Source organism: Pinus tabuliformis, chromosome 2_1 (genome assembly GCF_031772625.1).
Source record: "Pinus tabuliformis cultivar Carrire ecotype Pingquan chromosome 2_1, CPIR1, whole genome shotgun sequence".
Taxonomy (NCBI): domain Eukaryota; kingdom Viridiplantae; phylum Streptophyta; class Pinopsida; order Pinales; family Pinaceae; genus Pinus; species Pinus tabuliformis.
Window position 1 is genome coordinate 855,452,487 of NC_142299.1, and position 18,528 is coordinate 855,471,014.

The following is an 18,528-nucleotide window of genomic DNA, read 5'->3' on the forward strand; positions in this document are numbered from 1 at the left end:
GATAAATTGAAGGAAATCATTAACTCACATATTCCAAGGAATGCATTTGAGGTAGTACACTTTCACGGTCTTGCATGTTTCTATTGAAAGTTTATAAAGAATTTTGGTAGTTTTTGTTCACGCAATATTGACACAAAAAATGAGAATAAGCGTCAATTTAAATGGATTGTAGCACCTGATAGAAATTTTAAAGTCCTGAAGTAAAGGATAACTTAACAACCTATATTTGTCTTACCATATTGTAACAAATGTTTTCATGTTCATATAGATGCAAGTGGAGCTTCTATTGGAGTTGTCCTAAGTCAAGAAGGAAGGGAAATTGCATATTTAAGTGAAAAATTAAATGAAGCAAGGAAAAAGTATTCCTCTTATGATAAATAGTTATATCCTATATTTCAATTTTTAAAAGTGTGGAGTATTATCGTATGCCCAAATACCTTTTTATTTATACTGATAATCATGCTCTATAGTAGTTAATTTGTGAGGTGAAATTGAATTATATGAATGCAAAATGGGTCGACTTATTGCAAAATTTGACATTTGTCATCAATAATACATGTGGTAAATAAAATAAGGCTATTGATACATCAAGTAGAATAAACTCTATCTTGCATGAGCTTCAAATCATCCCTTTAGGACTTGATGAAATGAAGGAGATGTATAAGAAAGATGTTGATTTTAAAGAAGCATATGCTGCTTGTAAAAATCCAGTTAGTCATGATCGAACTCCTTGGTTGAGCTTCCTATTGTAGGAAGGATTGTTATTTAAAGACAATAGATTATGGATACCCAAATGTTCTATGAGATAAAATATTATGATGGAAAAACATAGCATAGGATTATGAGGACATTTTGGGAGATAAAAAAAGTTATCTCAATCGACTGCTTTTCATTTTTTGTGAGGCACGCAAGCTAATGTGAAAATGTTCGCTGCAAAATGTAGGATTTTATAGCATGCAAATGGAAGAAGTCAAAATATTGGTTTATATCAACCATTACCGATTCCTACAAGGCCATGGGATTAAGTGAGCATGCAATTTATATTGGGATTTCCATGGACTCAAAGAGGTAATGACTCTATCTATGCTTTGGTTAATAGATTCTCCAAAATGGTACACTATATACCTTGTACAAAAACTACTAATGTCACCAATTTTTCCAAATTATCCTTTAAATAGGTGGTAAGGTTGCATGGATTGCATAGAAGTATTGTATCTGATAGAGACACCAGGTTTGTTGATCATTTTTGGAAAATGTTATGGAATAATTTGGGTACTAACCTTAATTTCAGCTCAACTTATCACCCACATATTGATTGCCAAACAAAAGTTTTAAATACGAGCTTGGGAAACATCCAAAGAAGCTTGGTAAGTGAAACTCCCAAACAATGGGATCAGGTTCTTGCTTAGGTTGAATTTGCATACATTGATACACCCAACAAATGTAAAGGTATGAGTCCCTTCCAAATCTTGTATGAAATGCATCAAAGGGGAGTATATGAGTTGAGGTATTTGGGAAAAAAAGATATAATAAGTGCAGAAGGTGAACAATTTGTAGTGAGCATTCATGAATTCCAAGAAAGAGTTAAGAAACAACTACAAGAAAGCAACAAAAAATACAAACAAAGGGATAACTGAAAGAGAAGGCATCAAAGCTTCAAGATTGTTGATTTAGTGATGGTACATTTGAGGAAATAATGATTTCCTAAAGGAACTTACAACAAGCTGAACCTTAAGAAGACGAGACCTTGTAAAATTTTAAGGAAATTTTCCTCAAATGCTTATGAAGTGGAGCTTCCAACAAATTTTGGTATTTCTAAATTTTTAATGTTTCTGATTTGTATTTCTTTTAGGGAACATGAAAAGTTTCAGATGACCACTCTTCCATTGAATTAGATTAGATTGTTGAATGGATGTAACAACTTCCCAAAGGAACTCCAAAGGAAACTAAAGGGCTATTAGATTGAAAACTAGTGAAGAAAACCTAAGGAAAGTTGTAATTACAATATTTGGTGAAGTGGAGAAATCAATCGTTGGAGGATGCTACTTAGATGATTATTGTAGAGATGTCCCATCATAACAAAAATTTCAAGAGATCTTGGACAATTTCTTTCCTGGACGGTCTCATGCAAGAGCATCTTACTCTTAAAATTGGAAGAAAACAATTGAAATGCGCAAGGAATTATATTTCTCTATTTTATTAGTAAATTAGTTTTATCTTATTTTAAAGATCATAAAGTTTGGATAGGAATGATGTTAAAAAAAATAAATCTTACCCACCTTTGTGGATATAGATTAAAGTAATTTTTTATTATGTTTATAAAATAGACTTGATTTGTAGGAGAAAAAATCTAAAGAAATCAAAGGTCTTTTTGAGAAAAAAGGGAGCTTGGATTCCTTTTTGGGGAAATTCCGACTCATCCAAATTTTAGAAATTTTAGTAATGATAGAAGAGGAATTAGATATATGATTATGTATGAATGTATGTACTCAATTTTTGCAATTCTGAAGAAAATAAAAAATATATGTTAGAAATTTGTTTTCGATTCTTTGAATGAGAAATGTAATTTGAAATTGTAAATGAGTTAATTTTTCTTTCAAAATCAATCCATTAATCATGTTGTACGATCTCACATCAATATAATTTGGTATTAAAACTATTACCCTAGGGTTTTTGCACTCCAAACAAGATATCTTGGAATTTTCATTATTAACTAGTGTTTGGGAAGCTTCAAAGAATGAAGATTGAAGGGAACTGAGGTGAAATATAAATGTACAAGTGGTTAAAATTTAAAGATCTAATTTCATGTACGTTCAAATATATAATGTATGGAAGTTAGGCTTGTGACTCATCCTAAAATTATTCTCAAGGTATTTTCATTACAATTTTTTTATATTATAAGTTTCAAAGTATGAAATTTTATGTAAACTAAGGAGATATAACATAACACATGTTTTAGATATTATAGCTTCTAGTTTTTTATAGTTTTAGAGATATATCGTATTGAAGTTAGGGCCTGGGAATGGCCCTTAAATAAATTTTAAAATAGTCATCTTGGTAGCTTTGCTATAGTTGTTTCACAAATAAATTTCAAATTATAAAATTCTCGTGTGTTTGAGGATACCTACAAAATTACAATAGTTGAAACATTCATCATCATATTTGATAAATTGGATATTTGGCATGATGAGAAAATTTGTTTTGGGATGGAACAAAACATAATATTTTTTGGGAATATTGGTAGAACTCTCATTGTATAAATCAAATTTTGGTTAGATGTATTGAATTTCAAAGAAGAGATATATGAATACTATGTTGAATTCTAAAATTTTCTCTTTTTTACCACCTTCCTACACTACATGCTCCTTTTCTTTCACTCTAATAACTATAATTGAGCATCAATATATAAGGTTCATGGCTATAGAACATACATAAACATCTTCCATTTCATAAGTATCACTATTATTTATTATTTGACTTAATATTTGAATGAGCTACTGAATTCTGGAGCTAATGACTGATTTTGTAGCAAAGTCAAAGGTTCTATAGGTTCTGAAACTTTAGGAATGAGAGATATGGTCATGTTTCTAATAGCTGGCACAACGATATTTATCTATCTCTGTGGTCTGGATCGATGTTGATAGCACCACATAGGCCGAGTTAATGGAGAAGTAAACTAGTGAAGGAGGAGCTAAAAGTAAACTAACCAAGTAAAAAATGAATTGAAATGGATATTTAGCCTCATGATTTTCTTCGCTGATATCAAATCATGTGGAAATTACAAGATATCATCTCTTTATTACATATTCTATTTTTGACGAGTAGGATAGGGCTTTAAATTTGTAAACAATTATTTTATGGAGGTTATAAATCTACATCTTGGCATGACAAACAAAATCTTTCATATTTTTTGAAAATCTTCATTTTACAGTTATACAGATATGTCTTATTTGATATCTATGTTGTGTGTTTCCTTGATGTGTATATAGTCCATTTGAACAGTCGTGTTGTTGCTTCCATCTCACAAGACGCCGCGTGGATCTGTAAGGTTTTATTGTTTTCAAACTAACATTTCAATTGTGCATTCTATATTGGGTTTAATTCATTTATTTCACTGATAGTTTGATTTTTAATGAATACTTTTAACAGTGATCACAAAGTTGATAACATAACACATTTCGTTTAATAATTTTGTTGTAGGATCAATGAGTGAAGCCGAGATGTCTTGTGCACATGATAAGTAGTATAACAAAGTCTCGATTGAGTTACAATTTATAGTACAATTTGTGTTTGGTGAAGAGGATTTCAATTTCCAATTATTGCTATTTTTTTTTATTTTTTATTTTTTTTTTTTTTTTTTATTTTCTGTGAGATTTATTTAGATTTAGTTTCATTATTTAGTTGAATAAGTGTGATAGTTATTTTGCAAAGTATGATCTTCCTTTAAAGCAAGTGTGATAATCCTAGTTTCATTTCTCTAAAACAAGTGTGATTTTTCTTTCAAGTAAAGTGTGATATTTCATTTAAGAAAGTGCAATAATTTTTATTTTATTTTTGTTAAAGAGTGTCATATTTACTTTCATATAACAAAAATGGAAGCAAGTGAATCTTGATATCTCAATTTAATCTAGGATATTCTTGAATAATAAGGATTTCTAGTACATATAGTACACATACACTTCATCAGTATATTAGCCCTGGTCCATAATTTATGTAGTAATTTAACATCAATTAAATTACAAAACATTTTGGAGTCGTTTTCATGGAAGTATATATGGGAGTATTTTTCTTTTTCTTTTCATAAAGGAAAAATTAATTATAATATGCACATCGAAAGATATTCTAGAGGTATATTTGCAAGTAGACATAGGAGTTTGATTCCAACACCATCACTCACCCCCCCATGACCTGGTAGTGCCACACCGCCCACCGAGACTCATATTCCATCAATTGCAAGGAGACATACACTTCCTGAGGTACTTAGGTCTGAAATATTTTTCTATCTTCAACTAGAGAACAACTTCTAAGACAATAACTAGAAATCACTAGTGAAGAGGAAGAAGAAGAAACTTGTTTTAACATTTCATTGATAGAATAACTAGAGGAGCTAGATGAGGAACTAAAAAATTCCAATTTTGGAACCTTACATTATTTTTGAGGAATCTACAATGGCGGGAGAAGGGGCGGGGGAAGTACATAATGTTAATGGTGAACAACCTAGGATTGTAGGTGGAATATGAGGAAATAGAGGAGGTGGAAGAGGTGGAGGAAGAGGAAGAGGAGGTGGTAGAGGAGATCCATAACCTTTTGGATTTCCCATCTTTTATGAAGATAACATAGCCACAATGAAACATATCTCACCCTCCATCCTCCCTAACTTTCATGGATTAATAAATGTGGATCGTGAAACATTTCTCTTTGAGTTTGAAGTCTTGTGTAGATCCTATTACTACTTTCTTGATACTAAAAATTTGAAATTGTTTCTATCCACTCTTAAGGATGCAACATTAAAATGGTTTATAGGCTTAGGAGTAAATTCTATAAGAACATGGGAACAAGTCAAAACTACATTCTTAGAAAAATACAAGGATTATTGTATGCCCCATTACCTTAAAGATGAAGTCATTAAAATGATGCAAAAATAAGACGAAAATATTGAAGATTTCGTTGAAAGATTTTCTTATAGTGTAAAAAGGGATAAAATGCATAATCTAAATGAAGAAAATTTGAAAGCTCCCTTATTGAAATCTACCATATATTATATGATAGATGTTATCAATTTTATGGGAAAAGGAGATATTTCACAATTATCATTTGGAGATATTTGTAACTTATGCATACACATTTCAAAAGGAAAGGCAAGAACTATGAAAAATCCAAGAGATCCTATTATGTATAGGTTTAATAAATATGTAGTTGGGACAATAAGTAGGGTTGAAATAGGAAATTTTCTTGACAAATTTAAAACAAATACTTTTGGGAGTCTTAATGAACAAATAGATACCCTTAAAGTACAAAACAATAAAATGGCTAAAAATGCTGCATTATCTATCTTTTGTCCAAAATTAAGAAAGTAACGTGCCATGAGAGAATGCCCTCTTGACTTAAAAAGTGTGGAAACCTATGTTATATGTGTATAAAATCATGATACCAAGGAATGCCTTTCAATACTGGTCTCAAAGTTGTCTATCAATAGGAAGTAATGTCAAATCAAATAGAACCTCTTTGTTTTATTGGCAAGAGAACATGGCAAAATCTGCAATCGACTATGACTCAAGGTTTCAACACTCGAACATATGCATAACCATCACAAAGTAATTGGATGACACCCATGCCTTGGTAACCTTGGCATCAACCCTCGGCACAAAGATGGAAATATCCCTATGGAAAGTACCCTTAATATCCTCAATTTTAAAAAACTTACCTTGTTTTTCCACCACAATATTTTCCTCACCTTGGTCAACCCTCTTAGCCTCTAAATCCAATCCAACAACTTTCACTACCATGTCCACAAAATCCAAATCAACTACTTTCTCATCCACTTCCAAATCCAAATAATAAAAATTTGCAGTCTGTTTACAACATGGAAGGACATAATTTCGAAACTTACATGATAAATCTATTAAATCTAAACATTGTCCAACTTAGATCTGGTAGACGATTAGAAAAGAAGTCAACATCGTTGCTATGGAGGAGTTTTAAAGAGATGAACTCAATAAGAAAGAGGCTTCTCTTCATAGAGAGGAATATCCTCAAAGACAAACCACCCCTATACATTCTGATGATACTCTAATAAAATAAATTCCCATTATAGAACAACCTTTAGTTTCTATATAAAATCCACCTTTTTTTGAAAGATTGAAAATTGAGAAAGGGGTAGAAAAATAGTTTGTGTTGCCTGATTATGACATGATAGATTAATTAAAGAATGTTTGTATAAAAATTTCTTTGTTGCAAGATATTAGGGAGTTAAGTATTAAAAAATGAGGAAGAAAAAGAAAATAAGTTAAAATAATCAAGTTAGTTGGAAAAATTGTAGATATAATAATGGGAAAGACAACAGTTCAAAAATATTTAGATCTAGGAAAGTCCCATATTGAAAACACACATTGATGGTGTTGAGATTCAAACTTCCTAGTCTTCAATATACACCTACATTATTGAAATTAGCGGATAGATATGTTATTAAACCTGATGGTTTGTTAGAAGATGTATTTATATCCTTGGATTCTTGGGAATATCTTTTTGACTTCATGATATTGACACCCAAGAATAATCTAGAAGGAGGCCAATTGATTCTACGAAGACTATGGTTGGCTACAAATAATGCTTTTATAAGTTGAAGATATGGATATTTGTTTATATCTCGTCAAAGTTTGACAAATAAATTCAAATTATATCCTCCTACAAAAAAAATGATAGAGGAAGAAAGTGAAGCATGGATAGAATATGATAATGAAAAGTTCGATATATGACCAATTTTTGCTATTTGACAGATAGACGAAGAAGATCAAATTTTGAATTTAATGGAAAATAATGAATCTTCCTCATATTGTGAACAAAATAAAAGTTTTGAAGAATAATATAATTTTGAATATCTATCATATCGTCATATGGATTTACATTCGATGGGGAAATTTGGAAACTCTTAAATAGAAATATTTCTAGGGAAAACTTTGAATATTAATGATAACCTGGAAGAATCTGAGAAGAAAGAATTAGTGAATATGTTACAAGAACATTCCTCTTTTTATGCATGGAAATACATTGATATGAAAGGAATTGATCCTAACACTTTTACACATTATATCTATATTGAAGAGAATTCGAGAATAATATAACAACCCTAGAGGAGAATGGATCCAAATCTAAGGGGAATTGTTAAAGAGGAATTACAAGAATTGTTAAATATGAATTTCATTTATCAAATATCAGATGGCTAGTAGCTTCCACCATTGGTAATTTTTCCAAAAGGGAATGGAAAATGGATAGAATGCATTGATTATATAGATTTAATAAAGATACTTTAAAAGATCATTTTCCACTTCCTTTTATAGATCAAGTTTTGGATACAGTGGGAGGGTTAAAGTATTTTTCATTTTTGGATGGTTTTAATGGATATAACAAGATCCACATAGCTCCACAAGATTGAGATAAAAAAAAATTTACATGCCCATGGGGAATTTATGCTTATCGAGTACTTATTTTTGGGTTATGTAATGCACCCGCAACATACCAAAGGGTTGTTTTAGGCATCTTTTCTTATCAAATTCATGATTGTGTGGATGTTTAGATGATTTTACTATATATGGAAACTCTTATGAAGAGTCTCTTAAAAATTAATCTGGAAAAGGTTCTCATTAGAAGTAAAGAAGAAAATCTCTCATTAAGCCATGACAAATGTTTTATGATTTTCACTAACGGAATTGTTTTAGGCCACCATATTTAGGAAATGGACTTAAAGTGGATGCATCTAAGGTAGAAGCCATTTTTGAATTAATAGTTCCAAATTGTGAAACAGTTTTTAGAATTTTTCTTGGTTTTCCTCGCTATTATAGAAGATTTATAGAAAAGTTTATAGATATAATCTCTCCAGTTTTCATATTTCTTATAAAAGGTTGTGAATTAATCTCGAATTCTCATTGCCGAAAATATTTTGAAACATTGAAAGAAAAGATTTTCGAAGCACCCATTTTAAGAGGACCAAATTAGAAACTACATTTTCACATTTCAATTAATGCCTCAAATACAACTTTAGAATTTCTATTAGGAAAAAAAAATTAACTCCTTATGCCATTTACTACATAAGAAAAAAATTGAGTCGTGCGAATTTAAATTACACTATAACAAAAATGAGTTTTTAGTTGTTGTACATGGCATCGATAAATTCAAACATTATATCACTCGTTATGAATCCTTGATTCAAATGTATCATTTTGCAATTATATATTTAATGAATAAATTAATTACTAATGGAATAATTACAAGATTCCTATTAATAATTCAATATTACTATTTTGGATAGCCCTGGAAAACAAAACACAGTTGTTGATTTTATTTCTAGAATCAGAAATGATAATAATGACACTCATGAAGAAGATAAATTTACTGATGAATACCTTTTTGTAGTATCTATTAAATCTCTTTGATTTGCACATATTGAAAACTATTAACTATAGGGAATCTATGATCATACTTGTACCCTCGAGAGAAAAGGAAGCTTATTCAAACTAGTGCATCTTATTCATGGATAAGTGAAGAATTATACAAGACATGACCTGAATTAATCATTCGAAGATGTGTTAGAGAGGATGAAGTACCAGAAATATTAAAATCTTGTCATGATGAACCATGTGGAGGATAGTTTCCTCATAAAAGAACTTCCTATAAAGTCCTTCCCTTAGGATATTATTGGAATTCTCTTTTTAAGGGTGCAAATGAATATGTTAAGAGATGTGACATTTGTCAAAGAATGGGGAAACATGTTCCTTCAGATGAAATACCTCTAAAACCTCATGTACTTATTAACCATTTTGAGAAATGGGCATTGGATTTTGCTTGTCCAATAAATCCACTGTCAAGACAAAAAAGGAACATTCTTGTTTGTATAGATTATGTCAAAAAATGGGTAGAGGCTAAAGCACTTACTTTTGCTACTTAAAATGTTGTAGTCTCATTTCTTTTTTAGGATATTTGTACTTGTCTAGGTGTCCCAAGGGAAATTGTGATAGATGAAGGCACTCACTTTACATCCAAGTTGGTACAAAAGATAATGGCAGAGTACAAAATCAAACATCAGAATTCAACTCCATACCATCCACAAGCCAATGGAAAGTTGAATCTACCAATAAAGGAATTGAAATAATTCTTACTAAGAATGTGCATCTACATAGAAGGGATTGGGCATAAAAGATTCTCGGAGCTTTATGGGCATATCACACCACATCGAGAAACAGAACATGACACACTCATTATCAACTTGTTTATGGAAAGCAAGTCTTCTTTCCTATTGAGTTCCACATAAAGACTTTTAAAACAAAAACTAAGTTGGGTATTGATCTATCAGAAGCCCAAAGACAAAGAATGGGGCAATTGAATGAACTTGATGAGATATGAGAAGATGGTATTCATAACACCAATATAGACCAACAACAAAGATCCATGTGGCATGATAAGTTTATCAAGGAAAGAAAATTTTAGCTTCGTGATTGGGCATTTCTTTTTTATTCAAAATGTAAATATTTACAAGGAAAATTTCAAACTCATTGGCTTGGTCCTTATGAGATTGAAAATGTTTTTGATAATGGAGCTGTCAAAATCAAAATCAATGATGAAGAAAAAGTACCTTTCCTTGTAAATGGTCAAAGTCAAAATCAATGATGAAGAAAGAGTACCTTTCCTTGTAAATGGTCATAGATTCCGAAAATATCATAAACCAATAACAAGGGAAGAATTCATAAGAAATATGCAAGATAATATTGATTTGAAGTTTGTCAAGGAAGATTCTTCTTCCTCTCTAACTTAACATTCTACTTTATTTTTCATAATAATAAAAAATATAATGAACTACTAAATAAATAAAAAATGAATGAAAATATTTTTTTTTGTATAAACATGGAAACCAAAATTGTTGGCATGCTTGTAGAGGAAATATAAGTGTGAAACCAAGAATCCTTGACAACATAGGTTCAATTTTTAATTCCCTATTCTTGACCTATTTCGTTTTATTCCTCTTTTGAAAAATAAGACAACTATAGAATTGTCAATAATTTGTAGCTCATGGAATTCCACAACTAACTTGACAAGTTGCAACCATAAAAAATGAAGATGATGGGAAAAAGAAAATTGGATGAAGACTACAACTAAAGAAACCTAAGTACAACCTACAAAAATGACAAGTCCAAAATCAGTAAGGAAAAACAACATGTATTTAAATATTAATTAAATAATAAAGGAAGAAAAGCATTGAATTGTGAATTAAACGTATGTATGACTGTTTCTAACACCATTTTGTGTAATGATTACTTTTATTATGATATAACTTTGGTTCTAGAGAAAATATATTATCAAAATATATAACTCTGATATGAAACCTAGCTATAATTTAAACTCACTCCCTTCCTTCCATATAACATTCCACTTCCTTCGTATAGCATCACAATTTCTTGCGTCATTCCACTAGGCCCTGTTCCATTCCCGAACATACCTCACTTATTACCCAAATTTCGTCGTCCATAACTGAATTTCTTCCATAACCCTACAAAAGAGAGTGATTAAGACCTAAAACATCTTCAACATGGGATTCGTTGTACACTGAAACCCAAATCGGGCCAAATTCCTTGAAGGATATCCATAGGTTAAATAACAGTTGCAGCAAGCACAATGGTTACAGTTTGTGGAAAAAATTGATGGGCATGAGAATGAAGTGAGAAAATCATTCGCTAGAGAATATGATGGTATAGAGGTAGGAATTGGAGACATTAGACTAGTTTTGATAGTGATTTGTAGAAAAATCTACCAAACGACTGATAATTGGGGAAAGCTAGTATGAAAACTAAAAAATCAAAGAAAAGGAAATAGAAGTCTTCCTAGAAAACATAGGTATGGATATCTCTATTTTTAAGAAGGGAATTTCAGACACAACCTTAACTAATAAATGGAGGAATTTGTTGTTGATTATTTAAAAATTCATATCCTGTGGAGGTAGATTTGGAAACATGTTCTTTTACCATCCTCGTGTGATGGTAATGAAATCAACCTACCTTACTTGGAGAAATATTTGGAGGAAGTTATCCTCCATAGATAATTCCTTGTATCATCATGGATTAGTGAAAATTTTAATTGAAGCCCATCAAAAAAACAAAGGGGATAATTGGGAGGATTTTCTCATTAGAAATCATTTCAAGGAAGCTTAACAAAAACAACCTAGTGATAACACCAGGAAGAGTAGAAGAAAATTTTCCCCAAACCCTAAAGAAAGCTCACCTGGACAAGAAACACAACAATATGAATACTCTAATGATGAATCCCCTCTTATAAATGTTTTAGAAACCCTTAAGCAGAATAATGTTAAAAGAAATATAGCTAACAATAAAAGGGAAAGTTCATTGAAAGAAGAAATAGAGAAAAAAGATGTTAAAAAGCATGACTGAACAATTAAAAAACCACCATCAACTGTAAAAAGAAGTCCAAGGCTTAATAAACCAATACATGCATAGTCTCAGCAATCTCCATAATTTGTCAATTTTGAAGAAGAACGGGAACCGAGAGTTCCATCACTAGTTTCTAGTCGAGCTAGGAGAACTGCAAAAACTGATCATGTCCTGCAAGAAATATACGATTACATAGAGTATGTAGAACAAAGAGCTACTTGAAATACTGTTGAATCATCCTCAAACCAAGAAGAAATTATTAATTTGGATCCTCCATAAGAACCGCAAATTGTAAATAGCCTGAAGGAGGAAATCTATGAATTGGAGGTACTCAACAGAAATTCGAAATAGGAAAATGAAAGAGTGAAAGCACAAAATGGAATCTAGATAACTAAAAATGACAACATATTCTTAGATATTGGTTTATGGTATGAGAAAAATAAGAAATTGAAAAAGGTCACAAGTTTGCAGAACATAATCCTAATGAAGAAACCAAGGATGGCAGCAGTTCAGGTGAGGAAAACAAGAAGGAATAGCATAAATGTGCTTGCTCAGGCTTCTGAGAAAGCTGAGCGAGAGAGAAATATTACAAATTTGAAATTTTGTGGATGAGGACATGCAATGTCTTCTATGTGTGGGAATCTTGAAGCCCAAAATTATCTCTTTTTGAGCACCTTCCTACACTCCATCCTCCTTGTATTTTACTCTAATAACTCTAATTGAGCATCAATCTACAAATTTCATGGAAATAATAGGTACTTGAACATATTTTATTTCATAAGTCTCATTCTTCTTTATTATTTAACTTAATATTTGTGCGAGCTACTGAATTGCATAAATTCTACAACTAATGACTAATTTTGCAGCAGAGTCTAAGGTTTGATAGGATCTGAAACTTAAGCCGAGGAATGAGACATATGGGCAGGTGGCTAATAGATGGCACACAAATATTTATCTATCTCCATTGTCTGGATCGATGATGGGAACACCATATAGGCCTATTCAATGTGGATGTCAACCAAAGAAGAAGGAGTCGAAGGAGAACCAGGCGAGTGAGGATATTAATTGAGGAACATATTCAACCTCATGATTTACTTATCCGATAGAAAACCATGAGGAAATCATGAGATATTGTATTTTTATGATATTTTTAGTCTTTGTCGAGTAGGATAGGCTCATATTTCTATAAACTATTTTTTGATGGAGATTATAGATCTCCCTCTCGGCATGACAAACACAATCTTGCTTATTGTTTGAAAAAACATTGTTTTACAGTTAAAAGGCTCTATTTTATTTGATATCTGTGATGTGTGTTACCTTGATGCGTATATAGTCCATTTAAAGAGTTTTGATTTTGCCTACATATCATAGCCCTTGGAGCTGTAATGTTTTATTGCTTTCAAACTAACATTTCAATTCTGCATTATATATTGTGTTTATTATTTCTTTCAAACTAACATTTCAATTCCACATTATATATTGTGCTTAATTCATTTAGTTCACTAATATTTCAATTGTTAATGAATAATTTTAATAATGATGACATAATTGATAATAGAATTAATTTCATTTAATCATTTTGTTATAGGATTTATGAGTGAAGCTGATATCTGTTGTGCACATGGTAAGTAGTATAGCATAGTGTAGATTGAGTTACAATTTATAGTACAGTTTGAGTTTGGTGAAGAGGATTTCAATTTCCAATTAGTGTTAATTTTTTTGTGTGAGAGTGATTTATATTTAGTTTCATTATTTAGTTGAATAAGTGTACTATTTATTTTTGCAAAGTGTGATCTTCCTTTCAAGCAAGTGTGATAATCCTAGTTTCATATTTCTCTCAAGCAAGTGTGATTTTTCTTTCAAGTAAAGTGTGATGTTTAATTTAAGCAAGTGCAATAATTTTCATTTCACTTTTGTCAAAAAGTGACATATTTAATTTCGTGTAAGAGTAATGAAAACATGTGCATCTTAATATCTCAATTTAATCTAGCAATTGCTGGAATAATCGGGACTTCTAGTACATATACTACACATACACTTCATCAATATACTAGCCATGGTCAATAATCTATATAGTAATTTAACATCAATTAAATTACCAAACATACTACATGCCAAAACATTAGACTCAAAAAATCTCAAGTTTCAAATATATCTTAGGACAAAAGTAATCCTTCTAAGCAATATACAAATTATGGTTCTGAAAGTTATGTAAGTCGTAATTGTCATAAGTTTCGATTGGAATATCTATTTTATGTGATTAAATATTTTTGATAAAAAGGAAAAAGAGGAAAATTACCATTTTATCACGTCTCCTAATTGTTCTTTAGACATACTTTACCAAATAAACCTCCAAAGATATCTACCATGACACAAGAATAAATAGAAGGAAATTTTCACTGTATTGAATATGTGGAAAAGAAATTTGAAAACAAATGAATGAAAATAAAGAACACATGGAAAATAATATGTTAGAGTTTGAAAATAATACATATGAAAAGATGGAATATTTTAATAAGTCCATATATAGCAAACTACGATGTACCACAGAGGATAATGTCCCTAAAGGAGATAACAAGATACAAGGAAGTCATGAAAATGTGGAGAAAATAAGAATTAAGTCCCAAAATCATAATTTTTCATAAAATCAAGATCCACCTCATGAGAACTCCAATGAAACATCAAGGAAATACATTTCAAGAAACTATGTAAGTGCTTTTGATGATAAATATCATATAACATGGAGTATTCCAAATGGAGCAATACTTTGATGAACACAAAGGGACAAGATTATAAAAGGTAACTACTACATCCTTGTATATATAAGAAAATAAATTTATATGGTATCACTCGATTTGTTAATGGAAAAAGGATTATTTTATATATTGGTTAATTTTCAAAATGGAATTAATTGAAAATTATTGGGATATTAAGAGAAAAACATTCGTGATTCAATTGGTAAATCTTCAATAAAGTGATCTAATTATAGAGTACATTCAATAATTCAAAATGCTAGGTCTAAGGGAAGAAAAATGTAAAGGGTAATTTATTACACCCCTTTATGGGTACTTTAAAATAAATCATGCAAAATTAGGTGCATCACTTTCAATTTAAATCCCTACAAGATTCTTTCATTTTCACAAGGAAGGTTGAAAGTAAAAATATGGCCACTAAAAGTGTCATTGCTAACAACTATAGAGAGTAGAGTGCTCTCTCTCCTAAAATCACCTAACCTACAATTTTAACACCTCAAAAAATGGGTGTATGATATGAAAATGGCTATGTTTCAATCGTTACAACAATTAGGAGCATAGATGTGATGGGAATAAATTGTTCTATGTTATTATGAAGAGGAAGAAGATCAAGAAAAAGAACCAATAAAATCTAGAGTTAGAAAACACTATCCAACAATATATTCTCATGCATTCACAACATTATTACTTTGAAAAAAAAATTATACGGCATATATTTTTCCCTTAGCCTTATATGACATATGAAAAGGAAAAATGTGAAAATTTAGTTAAATCATATAGTATCAATAAATTCATCAACTACAAACCACAAAAGCTTCTTAGCTAAATTTTATCTCTAGCACAAAAATTTGAATTAATGATTGCAAATGGAGGTACCAGAACTTTTTTAGGGGAGTTCCATAAAATTAATATAAATATGGGGGACTACTTATTTGATAATCACATGATTATAATGCAAATGGCTATTGTTGATTTTTTATTAGAGGTTGAATATTAGCGATCAATCAGAACAATGACCTTTAATTTTTGAAGATCCATCGATGATATTTTCCTCAAAATGAAAGAAAAATGAGCTTATAGGAATTTTTGTGTGAACCCATTAAAGTGATAATATATAATATCATGATCAAATTACTCAAAAATGGGCACCATTGTATAATTACGGAATTATGCTCTCTAGAGGTTAAAAAATCTATATCCTTTAATCTAATGGACCTCCAAAATGTTACCAACAATAATTTGAAGGTATTTAGAGAGATTCCTAATGGTATTCCACTTGATTAGATCCTATAACACATCAAATTAGTCCTTGCAAGTATCCATTTATACAAAAGAGTGATACTGGGTGTATGATTTAAGGAATGGTAGAGGGGAACACCAATAAACCTATACAAAGTATTTATCTTCATTAGTGGTGATGATCATAGAAAAACATGGTTCATGTTGTATTGCTCCAAATTCTAAACAACTCATTAAATTACCATCAAATATAAGTTTCCTATTCTAATCCTTGATGAAATTTTATATGGATTTCATGCAGTGCTTTTCTTTACTAGATTTGATCTATGTTTGGGTTATCATCAAATTCAAATGAGGAAAGAAAAATTGCCAAAATAACACTCAAAAGAGGTTAGGATCATTATGAGTTCTTTATTACACTATTTAGATTGACAACTGAAACTTGTGACATTTCAATTATTGATGAATTATATTTTCAAACACATGCTTAAAAGATCGTGCTATTATTTTTTGATGACATACTAACCTATAGAAAATCTTGGGAAGAGCATGTACAACATATTGACAATGTTGTAAATTACTCGAAGGAAGAAAAAAGTATGAAAATTTTTCCATGCGTGTCTATAGGGTTCAAAAAGTGGAATACTTTTCATATTTCATCTCCTGAAGTTGTAAACACCTACCTTAACAAGATTATGGCTAAGATGGAATGGAGAATCACAAAATCATTTAAGAAAGCTAGTGGATTCTTAGGATTGGTAGGATATTACCGCAATATTTTCAACAACTACCAAGTTTAAATAATAGACCCTCTATTAGAGCTATTAAAGAACAAACTCTTTTATTAGAATCAAAATGTAACCAAAGGCTTTGAAATCCTTAGGGAGGTTATGGACACAAATCCTACCATAGCCACAATAAAAATTGAGAAAACCTTTGTTATGGAGCTTATTCCCTTAGGTCATGGTATTGGTGTATTTTTCTGTGTATTAAATGTTTTCCACAATACAAATGGTTAAAAAATGGTGCTCTTGCCTAATAGGAAGATATTTCAAAGTAAAACCACATCATGCTAGTTTATTTAATTTTTGGAGTCATGATTATCTTAAAAAACGAAGCCCAAATGGGTTATAGAGATGTTACATTATGACTAAAATATATATATAGAGATAAAATAAAAATATGGAAGTAGATGAACTGTAAAGGAAGGAATAACAAATAGAGGAATTGAAATATGATTTATAGTTTGTAACCTAATAGGTTGGAAGAGGAAAGGACACAATGGAAACAATCTTAGAGGGTATGCAATATCATTCAAAAAATACCAAACGAAACACGCTTATTAGATAAATTTTTCTAGAATAATTATCTAATGGGGCATTTGGATCACCTATATTTATGTGTTCTTAACTTGGAAAAAACATCCTTTTAGAAGAATGCTTCTCCTACAAGAGGAAAACTAGGGTTCTTGGTAACCTACTATGGGATATTATGGCCAATCAAATTAACCATTTTTACCTACTTTCATTTGCACCTTTTAATCTATTTTATAGCTCTTATGATGTTGATTTGTATCCCAATCAATGAAAAGGTATACCGTATTGGTATGTCTTCTTGATTTTTTAATTAATAAAGAGGTAGTCATAGGGTAACGATGGTTATATGATTTTCTAACAAAATTCCTTGCAGATTTATATCATATGTTGTTCAACAGAACAAAATCCAACGTGACACTATTGACTATCGACTAGCAGTGCTATTCATGCACTGAACTATCAATTGATCAACTTCCAAATAGCTAGCAAAGCAATCTTTGTTTCTATCTTTTTACTATGTTTCCTATTCGAGGAAGTATTGTATATTTTCAATAGAAAAGATCACCATGATTTCTAGGTCCATTAAATAATATTAATGTAATGACATATGTATATGTATGTCACAACTGAGAAGAATGATAGGGATTTTCTTTCGTGCGTAAAAAAAAACTTCATTGTGTAATTCCTTTATGAATTAATGTGAATTGAAACTTTTTGTAATTTCGTGTGATCTATAATTCTCAGCCACAACCCTGAATGAAGAGTTAGGCCTACTCCCTCGATCAGAAATTGTTGCATACAATCATGTGGATAGGTATTATTTATAGTTATATTGTTAATGCTCTATGATTTCCGTTCCTTTCTTTACTTATTTATGATCTTGTTGTTATTTCTAATTGTTGTTACTTGGGATTGTTGTTACTTATTGTTATTTACCTTTTTGTTACTCGATTCATATAATTCCTTGGGACTTCTATTTTTTATTTGCTTAGTATTGGGTAGGGAACCTTTGGCCTACATAGACCTTGAACGATAACATTAAAATAAGAAATGAACCCTTGATTGAAT